This window comes from Ambystoma mexicanum, chromosome 10 (assembly GCF_040938575.1).
Source record: "Ambystoma mexicanum isolate Mex_15411 chromosome 10, UKY_AmexF1_1, whole genome shotgun sequence".
Classification (NCBI taxonomy): domain Eukaryota; kingdom Metazoa; phylum Chordata; class Amphibia; order Caudata; family Ambystomatidae; genus Ambystoma; species Ambystoma mexicanum.
The window spans coordinates 1264314707-1264332155 of NC_090932.1; the positions used below are offsets into that span (position 1 = coordinate 1264314707).

The 17449-nt window shown below is 47.8% G+C and overlaps 1 protein-coding gene across 2 annotated transcripts in view; it reads right to left on the minus strand.

Moving 5' to 3' along the window:
• Positions 1–16844, minus strand: part of SDSL (serine dehydratase like) — a 273452-nt gene extending 256608 nt beyond the window's left edge. Inside the window, exon 1 of one of the 2 annotated variants that reach the window (XM_069619230.1) lies at positions 16695–16844. The gene's annotated coding sequence lies outside the window, so the exon portion shown is untranslated. The remainder of the gene's footprint in view (positions 1–16694) is intronic. The other variant, XM_069619229.1, reaches the window with a different exon arrangement.
• Between the last annotated feature and the right edge of the window lie 605 nt (positions 16845–17449).

The following is a 17449-nucleotide window of genomic DNA, read 5'->3' on the forward strand; positions in this document are numbered from 1 at the left end:
TACTCCTGCAGGACAGAGGTAATTTCTTCAGAGGAACACTTTCAGCTTTGAAGGAAACAATAACATATGTTCTACATTGCTGTGTTGTAAGATCTGTTTCACATAAAGAAAATGTCAGACTGAGCCGAGTCTGGGTATATGGATAATTTAGCTACTCCAGCATTGGTCTGGCCCTTACTTCTTGCAAAGCGCAGTATGGCTTCTTTATCAGCATGATTTGCAACTTTAGCTACTAAAGCCCTAGGAGGTGTGTGCGGGTGCAGTCGCTTCACAGGAGCCCTATGTGCTCTCTCAATGATAAAGCAAGAGGATAAGTGATTAGCCCCCGTTACTTTAATTAACATGGGCAGCAGGAACCCATCTGGAATCATCAACTCTTTTCCCTCAGGCGAAGCACCCTGATATTAAACCGACCATAGCAGCCTTCCACAACCTCCATGCACCTCTACATGGCTACAGTCCTTCCAAACTGGCCTGCCGCCTCCTTCAAAGGCAATATCGACTCTGCATCTGCTCAAAGAAAAGAGTCTTTATTCAAGCCCGCATATGCGTGGCTTCAAGCAACACAGCCACACTTTTCAAAGTCTGTAAGGAACAGGCCAATCCTGCAGCAGCCTCTTCTTCTGTCACACCCACCCATGACCTTTGCTCGGCCCTGGCTGCACATTTCATCACTAAAACCCAAGACATCCTTTCCTCCCTCTCTTCCACACCACAGCATACACCAACACTGGAACCTCCCTTGCACCCCTCCTCCCCCCCGCTCCACCTCCCATCTCTTCTCTCTCACCAGTCACACCCGATGAGCTCGCCAGACAAGTCCAGTCTATGAAGGCTTCATCCAAACAGGTGGACTCCTGCCTTTCCAAAACCATTAAGGACAACATTGACTCCCTCGCCCCAGCCGTGGCTGATCTCTACAATCTTTCCTTTTCCACTGGAGTTTTCCCAACTGTTCTTAAGCACTCCCTTGTGCACCCTGTGAGCAAGAAACCCTCTGCCGACCCCTCCATTCCTGCAAACTACCGCCCTATCTCTATCACTCCTTTCCTGGGCAAATTCCTGGAGAAGTTGGCTATCTCTCAGCTGACCCTCCACACTGAATCTATTAGTTGCGTCCACGACTATCAATCTGGCTCTAGAGCATGCAGAGACACGGAAACTGCTCTTCTGAACACCAGTGAAGACCTGCTCTCAAACGTTGATATCAACACTCTGTCCTCATTCTCCTTGACTTCTCCTCTGCCTTTGATATGGTTAACCACAACATACTGATTGCACGTCTCTGTGACACCCTGGCAATCACAGGTCAGGCTCTGGTGTGGTTAACCGCCTTTCTCTCCGACCGCCCATCCCAGGTGGAACTCTGATCCTTTCTCTCGACTATCGCTCCCTCAACCTGTGGCGTTCCCCAGGGATCTTACCTATCCCCCTGGTTTTTAAATGTCTATATGGCTGCCTTGGCACGTGTGATCGCCACTCTCACCTCTAACTTCCAGTGTTATGCAGATGACACGCAACTATCTTTCAGGCTACCCTCAGCCGCGTCCTCCTCCCCGCTCAAATCTGACTGTCTGTCCACTATTCAGTCATAGTGTGCTGAAAAAGAGCTATGCCTCAATGCCTGTAAGACTGAGATTGTTTGCATTGGGACCCCTGCTCCCTCTTTCCCACCTTCACTCTGGCCGGCCTCCCTTGGCCCTGCGCCCGCAACCACCTGCAAGGCTAAAAACCCTGGGGTCATCTTCGAATCCACTCTCTCCTTCTCCCCTCACATCTCAGACATCTCTAAAATGTCTATCAGCTACATTTCCTCAGAGGCACTCTACCTTTTCTCACTTTCCCCAGCAGTTCACTGTCTCCAGAGCCCTGGTTCTCTCCAGGCTGGACTATTGCAACAGCCTCTTCCTCAACCTACCTGCTTCTGCTCTCCGCCCTCTGCAACTCATCCAGAACAAAACCACAAGACTTATCCTTAGCCTCAAGCCCAGGGACTCATCTCTCTGGTGCTGAAATCCCTTCACTGGCTCCCGTGGCAGCAAGGATCAAGTTCAAGACCCTCTGCATTGTCCACAAGGCTTTCTGGGGCCTGAAACCAACCTATCTGCAACAATGCCTACCTAAATACTGTCCCTCCCGAGCCCTCTGCTCATCTACCTCCAACCTTCTGCAAGTGAGCCGGTTCTCCAAGCAGGGATTTGGAGGGAGATCTTTATCCTCTGCAGGGGCCTCCCTCTGGAATAGCCTCCCTGCTGCCCTCTGTCTTGGGCCTGATCTCGTTAACTTCCGGAAACTCCTCAAGACTTTGTTCTTCTCCTCTTCCTACTCTCTTCCTCTATCCTGCTAACCTATCCCCCTGCTCTTTCCCTCTCTCCCTCCTTTTTCCGTACAGCTTGCCTACTGGACGCCTTGTCTATCTCAAAATCTCACAGGTCCCTGGCACCCCACCAGTCCTCTCGCACTTGCCTCACCATCACTGCACCTGAGAAATGACCCATGAGAGTAGCTCTCTCTGCACATACCCCAGTCTCCACCAACTGGGGGCACTTGAACCACCCCCCAGGACGTGTCACCCCACCTCCCCTTTCCGCTGCAACTGTCTGTGCACTTGCGCGATCCGACTGCACCTTGCCTGAAGATCGTTTGTCAGTTCCCCCCTGTCTTCACTCCTTAACTGCACTTGGAAAAACTGCAGAATCGTTGTCAGACCTATCTGCTGTTTGTCTCCACTGTTAATTGTAGGAATCGTACAAAAATGTCGACCTGGGAATTGCGACGGCCAAAAATGCCGATTTTTTTTGTAATCCCCTTTACACCACATAAATATGTGGGGGGGAAATATGTGGGGGGGTTTAGAGTATAATATTAACATGGGGAGGGCTGCGGGGGTCTCCCCCCAAATATATATGTGGTGTAAAGGGTTAAAAAAAGTCTGCATTTTCGGCCGTCGCAATCATCACATAGATCCTTAATTGTATTATATGCACTTAATCTGCCTGTGCAGACTATTATCGTTTCAGAACTGTTGTTTTTCCCCATGTGTATAGGCACTTTACAAATAAACAATACCATACCATACCATATGGTCTATGCTATTTGAGTACAGTTAGGTTTTTACTGCTCTTTCCAGATCAGATACCTTGGTCACAGTGATAGATACCCTTTCCGCCACTCTATGGAGATCATCCCGGGCCAAGGACACACCTAATTCCACGTCTCCTAGATTTTGCTCACGCGCATTCCAGGAATCCAGTATATCCTATAAAATCTCCTGATATTGAATTTGAACATCACAGATTGTGGCATCATCTTGTCGTTCATTGGCAGCATCCGCCAATGAACGACAAGAGTTGCGTAAATGTGTCTAATTTGGCGTGCTTAATGGTTTGCACCACCTTTCCTCCAGTCATCTTGATTTAGTACCTACTCAGGACTAACCACAAACGTCTTGGAATTCCATACCAGACTGCAACACCAAAGAGGGGGGTCCTCCCCCCCATAAACAGTGTGTCATCCACTAGTAGCGTTGAACCAAAAATATTGGGAATGTAAGCAGAGGAAGATGAAAGCCATTAAATGCAAGTATTAGGCATGCCTACATCTAGTCAATCAGAGCATACTCTCATTCCAGGCCTACCGTGTTTGGAAGGGTGCTGCAGGAAAATGAGGAGGAGTCCCCACACGGAATAGTAAGTTAAGATCCAAACGCCCAGAAACTATGGCCATGCATACGTACTGACCTGCCTTCATTACTGCCCCAAAGTGCCTGCAGCACAAGAAGCGGTCTGGCGGGCCTCTTTACAGACGAAAGCAGCAGGTCTCAGGCTGCCTCACCCATCCGTGCACAGAATCATTTACCACATGGAAAGGGGAGAGGGCCTTGAATAATGCAGACAAAGCTGCCACTGAAAACTAGGAGGAACCTAACTGTGTGCCTCCTCAAGCCCTGAGGAATGTGGTGTAACCACTTTCATACCACAGAAACCGGTCGGCTATTGGGAGACCTGACCTAGTGCTCCAGTAAACAGCACAGGCAGGGTCTTCCCTATTAGGATCCTGAAAAACAAATATCAAGGACCCTACAAGATTCTTCAATGCTCAGATGCAAAAGAGGAACCCACTGGAGAATATAATGCACAATCTCCAGTCTTTTTAATAGACATTCCTGCACCTGCCTAACGGAGAAAGCTCATTAAAGATTTTAGAATTTCATCCGGAAAATGGCAGACACACATATAGTCGGGATCGGCTTTATGTGTTTTTTAGCACGATACAGTGTACTTACTTGCATTTGTGAGTTCAGTGATAGAGATGTACCCATCCCTACCCACTTCACTAAAAAAACTGTGAGTTCCTAGTGTGACCAAAGATACTTATGACACATTCAAGGGACAAGACGGCAACACTCAGTACTCGTATACAGAGTATAGAATTTGGGATGAGCCCCTTCTACCAGACAACAGGGATGTTTTGTTAAATAGATCTAATATCCTACGACTGCTTGAAGAAGTACGCAGGTTGCGTGCACTTTCCTGGAAGGACATTGGGCCTCATTACACGGTAGGCGGTAAGGGAATACCGTTACCGGTAACAAAATACCGGTAACTGTATTTTCCGAAGCCGATCACGACCCGGACCCACCGCTATTAGTGGACCCGTAAAGTACGGTGCCACCAATAGCGGCGTGGCCGCTTGCGCGCGACCCCACACCGTAAATAGCGCCATGGCGCTAATAGCACGCAATCACAACCCATGCGTACACGGCAATACCGGCATCCCAAAGACCCAAAAAGCATTTACCGGCATGGCGCCAATAACAGCATCGAAAACCACACGTTAAGAGACCTGAGCAGTGTTCCCATCTGCCCCAGGTGGACACAACCAGCACAGGTGGAGTCAATGGAGACAGCCAGCACTAAAGAGCACACCACACCCCTTCCCACACCCCTTCCCACAGCAAGATGGTCCCCACACCAGCAACATGACATGGGCCTGCGTACATGACTGCAGTGCAGCACCAACAACAACAGGCAGCACCGAAGAGACGTAGGAGTAGGAGGAGGAGGAGGAGGTCGAGACTGGCGCAGCAAGCACCACCGGGGCACCCAGAAACACCACAAGGGCAGCCAACAAACCCCCGGAATCAAGGCGAAGATGACCATGGTATGTGTAAGGCACAACTAAATGTGCATCTGATAGAATGTGCCCATGGCACCATGCAAACACCAGATGAGCATGATGTGGATGTGGATGAGTATTGTTGAAATGCCCAGCCCGGACATGCAAGAGGCGATGGCATGGCGGGACAGGATCCGCGTCAGCATCTGAATCAGGAATAGCATCAGGAACAAAGGTGGAATATCATGCATGGAGAGATGTGCATTGTTGCCCTTGTGGCCGTCTTGAGGCCCACAAAGGGCCCTCTCCCAAAGAAAATCACACATACACAATGATGGAGACCATGCCTGTTTTTCAACTGCAGAAGAGTGTATTTATAACATAACGTGAACAGAAAGTGCATAACCCCAACTGTGCAAACCCCCTCACCCCCCTCCCCCCACAACACCCCCGAATACACCCTCACCCCCTCCCCCCACAACACTCCCACGTGAGTCTCAAGGTGTGAACATGTCCTTCCCCAAATGTGGCCGATATTCCTTGATGGCCCTATTTGTCCGCTCCTTCTTCGGGTGTTTGCGATGTTGTGCGCCTGAGGTTGCGCATAGAGCGGCGTAGGGGGCTTGTTTGCCGTGAACTCCCAGAGGAGGCTGGGCCTGTTTCCTCCTGGGTAGGGAGTGGACATCTGCGCTCAATAGCCTCTGCAATGCGGTTCATGGCCTGCCTGAGTTGCCCCATCTCATTGCAGATGCGGTTGGTGCATGCCTCCATGCCCTCCCTCGTCTGCCGTGCGAATGCACCAATGTCCTCCCTCAGGTGCCCTGTCTCAGCCACATGTTGACCTACCAGACCAGCCATTTCGGTCTGCCTCTGGAAGATGGCTGATAGGTCAAGTTCCACTGTGTCTGCCGGTGGAATGGCTGATGCGCCTGGATCAATAGCACTGGCATCAGGTGTGGATTCCAGGGGGCTCCGTGACACATCTTGTGTGTGGGTGGGCGATCCGCCTTGGCTAAACGGACCTGGTGAAAACATTGGGGATGTGAGTAAGTGGCGTGTCGGGATGGGGCTCTGACTCAGATCCTCAATTACCGATGCTTCCTCCGCATCGGAAAGTGGGGCAGTGGCTGCTGCCTCACCCGTAGAGCTGGTGGCAGCAGAGTGCACTCCCTCCATGCTGCCTTCAATTGATGGGAGACACACTCCCGTGGTTACCACAACAGCGGCAGGCATGGCCTCTGGCTGCGTGGCACTGCTGCTCCTGCTGCCTTTGTCCCGGTCACTACTCTTGGGTCCCCTAGAGGATGTTGCGTGGTCCGCGGTGGCATCCCTCTTGGCTTTTTTCATGGGTGTGGGAGTGGGTGCTGACGTGCGTGGCTCCTCATTTTCCGTGTGTGATCCTGCAGGGGTGATAAAAAGGGTAAATCATCATCTATGGGTCTACCTGCATTATGGCAGATGTATACGTCATGCAGTTTGATGCATTTTGGGGTCATCATTGTGGAGGCATGGAATGGGGATGTTGGCTGGCTCATGCATGATTGGCCCTGTGTTGGCGGGTATGTGATGATGCATGCATGTCTGTTTGTGGCTGGATCCACGGCATTCATATGGACACATGATTGTGGGACCCCTCACCCTTCACTGCGCATTTTTGGGTGCATACACTCACCTCCATCCGATGAAACGGCCACGCCATGCTCCATATCGCCGACCCCCTCTATCGACTCGACTCCAATTGTGGAGGCACATATCTCCTCCCACTCCTTCATCTTCAAGGGGGACTCTGCGCCACCTCCTGTGGCCATTGCCATGTTGCGGTTCACAGATAAAATATTGCGCACACGCACCCGCAGGCCGTCCCACCTCTTGCGGCATTCCCTGACACTCCGGGTGGTGGTGCTTCTTCTTAAGGAGGGCCTCCCGCCGCATAACGTTCACAAATACTACTTCTGCATTTGCAGCAAGTGTGGTGGTCAGCATCATAAGTTCCTCATTAGAAAACTTTTCTTTGCGCCGGCGATCAGCAGTTTTTTTAAGCGCCTTCGGCATCCTCGAGCTATCCGGTATGGTTCCTGGTCGGAGTTGCCTGGATATATGTCCTGGATGCAGAGGATGGCAATGGATTGTGTTTTTAAAGATGGCCGCTGTGCTCTTTCCCGTTCCTGTGCGATGACGTAATTTCCGGTTTCGCCTTTTAACGGTGACCGGTAATAGCGGTGTCCGCTATTTACAGGTAGCGGGAGGGCGGAGGCGCTATTGGCGGTTTTGCGGGCGCCGGTAAGGGGCTTTTTGGGGTATTTAGCGGCAGGGCGGAACGGTCATTTACGGCATGGCGCTATGCTCGTGTCTGCGTACTCGTGATGGGACGCTATTAGCGGCCTCTTGCGAGGGCGGACACGCTAATGGCGCCATGCCGTAAAATTCCGATTTTTACCGCCTACCGTGTAATGAGGCCCATTGTCTTAGTTGACTTCATTGACCTGCATAGAACTGATCGCATCATCCTATATGTCAACTCAAAAATAGTTGTTGATGTCATCTTAGGGGAGGTTCCATCATTGAGGCAACAGGACTTGATTTGGTCGTCTTACATGGGTGAGGGCTCTGGTACAAACTACAAAGAGAATGAATATCTTGGAAGGTTGGCACCATTACCGTATGAGATGTTAGTCTCAATCAGGGCACCTATGCCAACCCAAGACCTGGTACCCAGGATCCTGTTCAGGACTGGTCTTGGGTGTATGGAGCCTTGGGACAGTTGAGGCTTGGTAGAAACTGGTAAGAATAATCATCCACTGGGTGTGGGAGGCCACTTCACATTTCTTTCATGGAACACTAGAGGTCATCAGAATTTATTTACTAACCCATTCTTGGGGGGATTCTGTAAACACATAATTTCATTTTCTTCCAAGAGTCATAGGGCCTACACGTCTTTCAGTGCACTGCTGACTGTTGGGCCGTGTACGTGTAGCATTAGTGCAACTTGGGGCCTTGTGGGAGGCTCAAGGCCCGGCCCCGCTACCTGGCACGTCGTGGTTCCTTAGGCGCAGGCTCCCCCCGCGGCTAAGGCAGGTAACTGGATGCCGTTATTGTTATTTTACGGGGCATTGCCCTTTCTCATTTTATTTATTTAATCATGCGTGCCTCGCGCACATCCGAATTAGTCATATAAACTTTGGTAAAAAAAAAAGTAAACTGAAATCGTGTCTGCGTGCTGTCCGTACGGCACCGTTCTCGAATTTGTACGGAAGTGTCCTCTTTGAGTTAAGAAAAGTCAATTCAGCACAAGAGAAGACGTTCTTCCAATGCCAGCCCTTGACGAGTACTTATCACAAGGGGTGGAAACGGTGGCAGACGCAGGCATGTCCAATTCGTTAAAGTAGGATGGGAGGTGCCCACTTTCATTTTAGCCTTTTTATGTGCACCTTGTGAGTGAGTGGTGTCCTCCATGTAAGACACGCAATAACTGATTAGGAGTGTCAATGGCTATGGGTGGCGGTCCCTGTATGCCCTTTCAATGCTTGCTCTCTGGGTGGCTTCTCAGTTACAACCATGGCAGCTCGGTGGGTTCATGTAAATGCTGCAGAGATCTGCATGCCACAGGTCTTGATGAAGCCTATATGAGCTCTCATCTTTTTCAGTGCATTTAAAAGTTGTCTGAATAGAATTGTTTTAGAAAAGTGTTGTATCGTTCCCCACAAAATGCAATATGTGAATTTGTTCGCGGTGTTGGGTTTAGCGCTCTCGCTTTCTCACTTCTCTCTCCCTCGCACTGCTTTCCTCCAGTCTCTTCTGGCACCATAGTGCCCTGCAGGGTTCCTCCTCTATTTCCACTTCTGGTAGCAGTGACTTACGTAATAGTGGTATTTGTTACTGTCGATCCTTGTCATGTGCAACTGTTTGTACCTACCCCTCGTTGAACCGTGGTACTAAATGAGATTCTTTGCTTTGGCGCTCTCCCGGGTGTCTTTTGTGTTTTAAAAAGCTAGTTGGAAAATGGCAGCTAGCTCAGCGTGCTGAGTGCCTGTTATGCAGATCTGCGTTTAACCGGTAGGTTACAGTTTTCAATCAAAAGTGTGCTCAACCTCTCATATTTCGGCTGTCGCTGAAATGAGTACCATCGCAATGTGCACCACGTCCGCTCTACGCAGGGCCAGTGTCATTAAAATCGATGAACATCAATGCCGCACATTTAAGATGCTGAGGAAACACGTGTGCACATGCATTTGTATGTCACGGGTTGTAAAATCCATACTCTTAAATGGCACGCACACCCGAATCCGTCGGATTGACACCTATGCCACATAAGGCAATTCACCCAGTGCTCAAATTACTTATGAGTACATTGAGGCTGATGGGAAAAAGAGAGAGAAAGAGAGAGTGTGTGTGTGTGTGCGTGTGTAAGAGAGACAGCGAAAGAGAGTGAGGGTGTGAGTGAGAGAGACACAGATAGAAAGATAAAGAGCAAGAGAGACTGAGAGAGATAGAGCGAAAGAAAGGTAGCGAAAAAGAGTGTTTGTGTGAGAGGGACAGAGAGAGAGAGATGGACAGAGAGAGAGAGAGTGAGAGAGTGTGAGAAAAAGTGAGAGACTTAGATAGTGAGATAGAGTGAGATAGACGGGGAGTGTATGTGAGAGATAAAGAGACACAGGAAGAGAGAGAGACAGAGTGGGAATGAGACAGAGAGAGGGTGACAGAGAAAGAAAGAGTGAGACAGAGTGAGAGAGAGAGCGCAAGAGACATAGGGAGAGAGAGTGAGATTTCGAAACTGTCTAAGGTCACTCAGCATCCAATGGCAGAGCTGGGATTTGATTTCACAATAGCTAGTCCAAGCAAAACGCCATTTACCCGTCATTGAACCGGGTAATTTATCTGTTTTGCAGCAAATGCAGATGCAGAAATCCACATTGCAGAACTACTCAATTTTCACAAAAACTCTAAAGTTGTGGAGGATGGTGAATCTTTCATGTTAAGACTCGGGGAGATTAGGGAGAGACTGGCTGGGCGCAACCAGTTGTGTATCTGTTAAACTTCAGTCCACGAAGGATGGAGACCTGGTAGTACACAAACTGCACAAAACACATCCACACAAGAGCAGACCCTGGGGTGCGCCGCTTCTGGGAAGCAGTGTTCTGGGGCGTTGTGTCACACACCGATGCAATGACACTGGACAAAGCTCTGGCTGTCCTTGTATCCGTTCTGGACACGGAGGATTCGACAGGATGTGAGGTATACTGCCAGCTTGCCACTTGGACTTAACTTTCAGAAAATGCCTAAAATACCACCTTGTTAAGGGGATGAACGCATGTGAATGCCAGTAACAGCATGACAAACATATATGTTTCCATCATTACTGACTATATAATGAATTTCTTTATGCATACACCATAGTTACAGCTATTCTCAATACAAGCTGCTGTAAAATACACCATCACACTTGCACACGTAAGAATAATGTACCACCATTAGTATGTAAAACCTAATGCTTTTTTCATATTTCGGTGGGTTTTTTGGACAGTAAATTGCACATTTTGTAGGCCATTTTTCCTTGGGGGCTGCACGCGCTCGTTCAAAAATTCACCCTGGGAAATGTACGCCCCACCAGCTTTCAAACTCACCAGCCGCCACTGCTCCCAGGTATTAGTATTTTTTTTGGGCCCGACTCACCCCCCCCCCTAGGCACATGCAATGGAGTTTTAGAGCCCGCACCCTAGAAGACGCTGTTTTTCGAGATGAAACTGGACAGAATATTCAAACATTCTTTGAAGTAAATGTGGGTTCAGCATCAGACCTTAGGGTTGTATGGGAAGCCTTTAAGGTACATATTAGAGGATGTTGCCTGGCAAAAGAGGGCGGTGTCTTGAAATCCATACGTAACTCCATATCCTCCCTCGAACAGGAGATACAAAATCTAGAGTTGCGACAGGGCCTTAAAGACTCTCAGGAAGTGCAGTCCCTACTCCAAATAGCCAGAGAAGAAAGGACCCTCCTGACAGCTAGAGAGGAGCGATACTTAGGTGACCCCATTGCAGCTGCCTCATATGCCGAGGAAGACTGCCCAAGCCGGACTATGGCCTGGGCGATTAAACACTAGCGTCAGTTGGAATCTATAATGGAAATTGAAGATTCAAAGGAAAACTCGACTTAAGATTGCACAGGAATCAATAATGTGTCCCGTGACTACTATGAGGGACTATATACTTCCCAGACACAGTCCGGACACGATTCTATTGTGCAATACTTGGACAGGGTAGCTGGCTAGACCCCGCTCTAGGGATGGCCCTGAACGACCCCCCCACTGACAAAGAGTTCCATAAAGTGATTCTCTCCCTAATGGTAAAGCCCCAGGTTTAGATGGGATTACAGCAGAATTTGATAAAACATATGCTAATCTTTAGATTCCCCATCTACACGATATGTATGAAGCCGCCAGATCACTGAGGGTGCTCCCAGAATCCACTAGGTCCACCCTTGTCACTGTACTACTGAACCCACCAAAGATCCATGTACATGTGCCTCATATAGGCCATTATCGCTAGTCAACACAGACAATAAGATCCTAGTGAAGATCCTGGCCGACAGGCTCCTGCCTCATATGGCGGTGCTGGTCCTTCCCGATCAAGCCGGCTTCATCACAGGCCGCTCCATCTAGAATAATTTGCGCCATTTATTCTCTCTCATACATAATGTGAACCCTGAAATCCCAATTGTTGTGGTAGCGTTAAATGCTGAGAAGGCCTTTCATTCAGTAGAATGGCCTTTTATTTTCGAGGTCCTTTGGTTCTTGGGTATAGGAACCGCCTTTCTCCAATGGGTACAATTATTGTACACCGCACGGAAAGCAAAAATATATACTAACTTCATGTTATCCAATGATATCCTCCCGACTCGGGGCACTCGTCAGGGCTACCCCCTGGCTCCCATCCTTTTTGCATTGGCGATTGAACACAATGCCTGTCTCAGGAGGATAGGTCGGGGCAGATGATATGATGCTGTATGTGAAGCACCCCAGCATAATCTATTACCTTTAGTGGAGGAAATAGCCCGGTTTAGAGACCTGTCGGGTTTGAAGATTTATTGGTCCAAATCAGAGGTAATACCATTGAAGCTGAGCATAGTCCGCTGTGACATTGGGGAAGCCTTTTGCTGGTGTCCCAATGGCATCTGGTATTTGGGTATACTGGTGACAACCTCTCAGATGGAACTGTATAAGACTAATTACGTAGAAACCCTAGAAAAATGCGAACACAGGGTGGATGCATGGGCTCTCTTGCCCAGCTCCCAGGCGGCCCGAATGTCGCTGGCAAAAATGGTCATTCCAAAATTCCTCTACATCTTTAATAACAACCCTGCTTGGCCCCCATCAGATTTTAGTCCCGTCTCAAGAGTCTTATGATTCGCCTGGTCTGGGCGGGAGGGCAGGCTAGGGTCTCTTACGACACCCTGACCTTGCCATATGAACAGTGCGGCCTGGAGTACCCTGACCTGTGGTCCTACTGCCTGACGGCACAGATTCATTACTCATTATCGTGGTGGTCCCCAACGTCTGAACTCCCACATATCCTACTCGAAAAGTTAACCACTCACCCAAACAACATGAAGGGCCTGCTCTGGGCCTCTACAACTAGGGAGGAGAAATTTGAGGTACAACCTGTAGCTATCACCCACAAAGCGTGGGACAAGCTACGACACGTAACTGGACAAGAGGGTTGGTTCTCCCCGAGTTACCCTTATACTGGATAAATGGCGTACTTCTCACCCATGAGAACCTCTTCTGACAACACTTTGAGAGACTGGGGATTCACACATTAGGCAACCTTCTTCAGCAAGGTATCTTTATCCCATGATAAACCCTGAAGGGTACAGGGGAATGTACGGCAGTTACTATGCTGTTATACTTCCGATTACGTGAAGTACTTAGGACTAAATGGCCGAATTTTCCAGCTGCTCCCCCTCACCAATTCCTCAATATATTACAATCCCCCCGACCCCAAAAAAAACATGTTTTATCCTTATACAAGTGTATTAGATCTCAGAAAGTAACTCATATCTATAACTTTAAGGTTAAATGGGAAACCGCACTGGGGAGAGAACTAACAGAAATACAATGAAGGAGAATCGGCATACAGACATGCAAAATAAACATGAACAACCGCCTTCGGTTGATACATTTCAAATTCATTCACCAGATGTACTACTCCCCAGCTCGCTTACATCATTTCTACCCAGATATATCTCCCCAATGTAACAGATGTAGATATTACCCGGCCAACTTCATTCATGTCTCATGAAGCTGTCCACTGATACGCCCTTTTTGGAATAATAAGAGAAGGCTATGTCCCAGATACTAGAAAACCAAACCCAAATGGAATGCCCCTGAACTCTGGTTACTAGCCATAGCCGAGCAGGAATCAAGGGTTCAAACGAAATTAATGGCAATGGCCTCTGTAGCAGCCAAATCTTTAATAGCCAAGTCATGGGGAAACGCAAAGATCCCTGTCTGCGGGAATGGATAAACAACATGAGCATGTGCGAAAAGAGGGAAACTCAATATGTTATGACTCTCCAAGAGGGCTGCAAGCCTCTAGACTATTGGGCCACATTGAGGAGGTATTTTAACCAAGAATGGGTAGACACGCCACGAAATTCCCCCAAGTGATCAAGATGTACAATAAGTAACCCAAACAATCCCTAATCATGCCTGAGGTACACTCATTGGTATAAAGAACCGACACTGTATGATACACAACCACTGTATATGTATTCTGTGCTCTGTTGATTTGTAGAGTCTTGGCACGTTAGTTGCGGGGGTGGAATGAGAGGGGTATTATTGCGGGAAGTGTCTGTAACTTCTACTCTGCTTGTTGAAAGAAACTGAATAAAGAAAGGTCCCCCAAAAAATAAAGGGGCTCGGAAAAAATGCTGGAAACACTAAAGAACAAGCAAACACGTGTATATTGGCAAGTGATAGTACTCCCCGCAACGGTATGACCCAAATTGATCATTTACAAACAATCGTATGGTAAATCTGGGAAGATTTGGCCGCGGCAAAATTGGCTTCGCGGATGAATTGTCCACGGTCAATTCGGCCGCAAACAAGTGTGTCATGGCCAAACTGTATACATCCCCCGCAACATCATGATAACCAGGTAAATGCAGTGTCGGAGTCTGGGTGGGTCTCACACTTTGAGGAATTGTTTTCTTGTAATACAGCTGAGAACACAGTGTCTCCCCCTCACTTAAGCAACAATGATAGTTCATGTACCATGTCTTTCGACCAAGATACCATTGAAGCTATCTTAAAAAAGATTGGCACATCCCGAGCACCAGGACTAAACTACTTTTGAATGTCCTGCTTAAGAATAGCCAAAGAAATTGGTCAATCATCCTAAATTTGCTCTTTAGGAATGGGCCTCATTACGAAGTTGGCAGCAACCCGCCGGTGCTATCGGTGGGTTGCTGCCAACCCCATAACACCCTTACAGCTGCCTAATATCCCAGTGCTACCGGGATATCACAAGCGTCGGTGATAAGGGTTAGTCCCCATTACCATGGAGTCCCATAGGACCCTGTGGAAATGGGGACACAGAAGCACCGCCACTGTAGCTAACGGTGCCACTGCTTCTGTGACAACCATGCTGGTAGGGACCAGAACTTGCGGCAGGTCAGGCCTGCTGGGGGATCTGTGGCCCCTACTGGCATCATTGTAGTATGGCGGTCTGGAAAGGGTGCTGGTACGTTGCTACCCCCACCAATCCAGACTGCCATACTTGTAATGAGGGCCATTGTCTACCAAAAGCTTCCCAGAATCTTGTGAAGTGGCTCATGTCGTGCGTATGTATAAAAAAGGGTCACGCTTTGACCCATGTAACTACAGACCAATAGCCATTCTGAAGCCAACAGCAAGGTGTTTGCAACCTTGCTGTTGGATCACCTGCAGACATGGGTCAGGGAGGCAGGCATACTAAAGAAGCGTTAGGCAGGTTTCCGAAAGAACATGAGTACCTCGTTAAATGGAGTGCTATTGAAATCTGTCCAATCACTATCTTGGGCCAAAAAGTATGAATCTGTGTTCCTAGCCACCATTTATCTGTCCGCAGCCTTCAATGCTGTGAACAGAAATCTCCTCTGGGCCAAACTGGAAACATTGAGAATTCCTCATGTCCTTCTGCATCTTTTGATTGCCCTGCAGGAATATTCCATGGTTCAGGTCAGGCTAAACGCGGGCGGTGCCCTCTCGAGACATATAACAATGTGCAGGGGAGTGAGACAGGGGTGCATATTAGCCCCCTGTCTGTTCAATCTGTGCATGTCAGATGTGGGGGGTTATTTACTTCCAGTGGCACGAGCACCACCAAAATTAAATGACTTCAGAGTGGCCTGTCTAAGTTATGCTGATGATTTCCTTGTATTTGATTACTCCGAAATAGGGCTTCAAAGGCAATTAAAGGCCTTTGACAGACTTGTGACAGACCACTCTCTTAAGATCAATTCTAACAAAACTAAATTCATGCAATACTCATGAAAAAAAATCCTGGGCATTCAAGTAGATAATCAAACATTAGAGCGTGTGGGCAGCAGCTTCATCTACTTAGGGTTTCCAATCATTTCCAGACCGCTCAAATCCAAGGAGAGAGATTGGCTTAAACCTAGTGCCCTTGCCTTGACTAATCAATTGGTGCGTGTGGATGCAAGATTTGGCAAATTCTCTTTAATTCCAACATTAAGATTCCATGAAGGGAGGATTCTTCCAAAAATCATTTATGGTTGTGAAGTTCACTTTTTGGGGATTCTAAATTCCCTACCACAGATAGAAAGTTCAATATGGCGTAGAGTTTCAAATCTGAGGAAATCTGTACCGTTGGCTACCATACAATTTGAGTAAAGAACATAAAAAACGAGGAGTGGTAGCACCGTATCTGTCAATCTATCCAAAACGCTCGGTGAGGTGGTCTTTCTTAACCTTCAGACTGAATCTTATGTACACACAACAGATTACGGTGCGATATGGCTTGCGTGAAGCTAGCATGGCGAAATGTCGACTCTGTGGTAATGATGAACTGGTGGAAGATCCTGAGCATGTGATGGTGTATTGCCCTGCGCTAACAGTGAAGCGGCTTGCGAAGACACACGTCACGAAGCTGGGGGAGATGTCTTATGGAGGACTGCCTGGCAGGTCAAACTAGTTCCGTAGGCCTTCCGATTGTGGGGGTACATTAAAGGTATAAATCTAAATGAGGTACTGATTGAGGTTGTATACATTACAATTTTTTTTTAAAGAATATTTATGTCTTTTAGGATGTCTGTGAGAAGTGATATGTTTATAGGGAGAACTACAGAAAGTATTCCGACAGCTTTTTAGAGCAATAACGATTTAGTGTGCTATTGTATGATCATGGATTTTGTCTTTCTCTTATCTAAATGCTGTTTGTTTTCTTTATATATTGTATAATGTTATGCGATTGTAATTCATTTTATTTTCTTTGTTAAAGGCTTGATTGCCAACAACAATAAACCATTATTTGCATGGCCTCTTTTGGTTCCCAGTGCGCCCCTGCCCCTCACACACGTACCTGGCTTCGCTGCAGTGTTTGCCACACGCCTTCTTGATGGACGGACTTGTGTCGGCGGAGAGACCAGAGTGACACTCCCCGGCTCGCTCCAGTCTGTTTCCGGCAGCTATCCGGAAGAAGGGCACATTGCTGGAAGCGTTCCAAGCAGAAAGTGCAAGTCAGCAAGCTCGCCGTGCAAAACTGTAACCCTTTGCGCGTTTATAGTTTCTACAACGCGTGAGCTTTTAACGTTTTCACAAGAAATGTCCTCTATTCGAGCCCCCGTTTTCATTTAGGGGGTTATGTCGGGGTTCAACCTGTTTCCAATCTCCCCCAGCATTCGCAGAAGGAAGGCAATAAGGGAGTAATATAATGAGCCCAGAATAACACGAATTGGTTAAGGGGTGGGGTGGGGGAAGGGCAATCAGGATGGGAACCGAGGTCTCGTGATTTCATTCTGCAAGTGTTCCTCACATGTCCTGAAGGTGTGCGTTTTTTACATGTAAACTAAATAATGCTATGAAATGCACCCGATGACATGTCAGGCCTTTCTGTCGCCAAACGCTATTGATCACAGTGTTTATGTTTGCCAAGCAACTCCCAAAATGTGATGAAAATGCTTATTTTTGTTAAAACAAGTTTACATGTAATTACACATTGTGGCATACGGTCTCTTTTCGATGAAATGCTATAAATAAAACGGTATATGTCTACCATCTACATCGTGTGAGCTTTTCAAAACAAGCCACTTTGATGCTGTTTTCTTTTCTTTTATT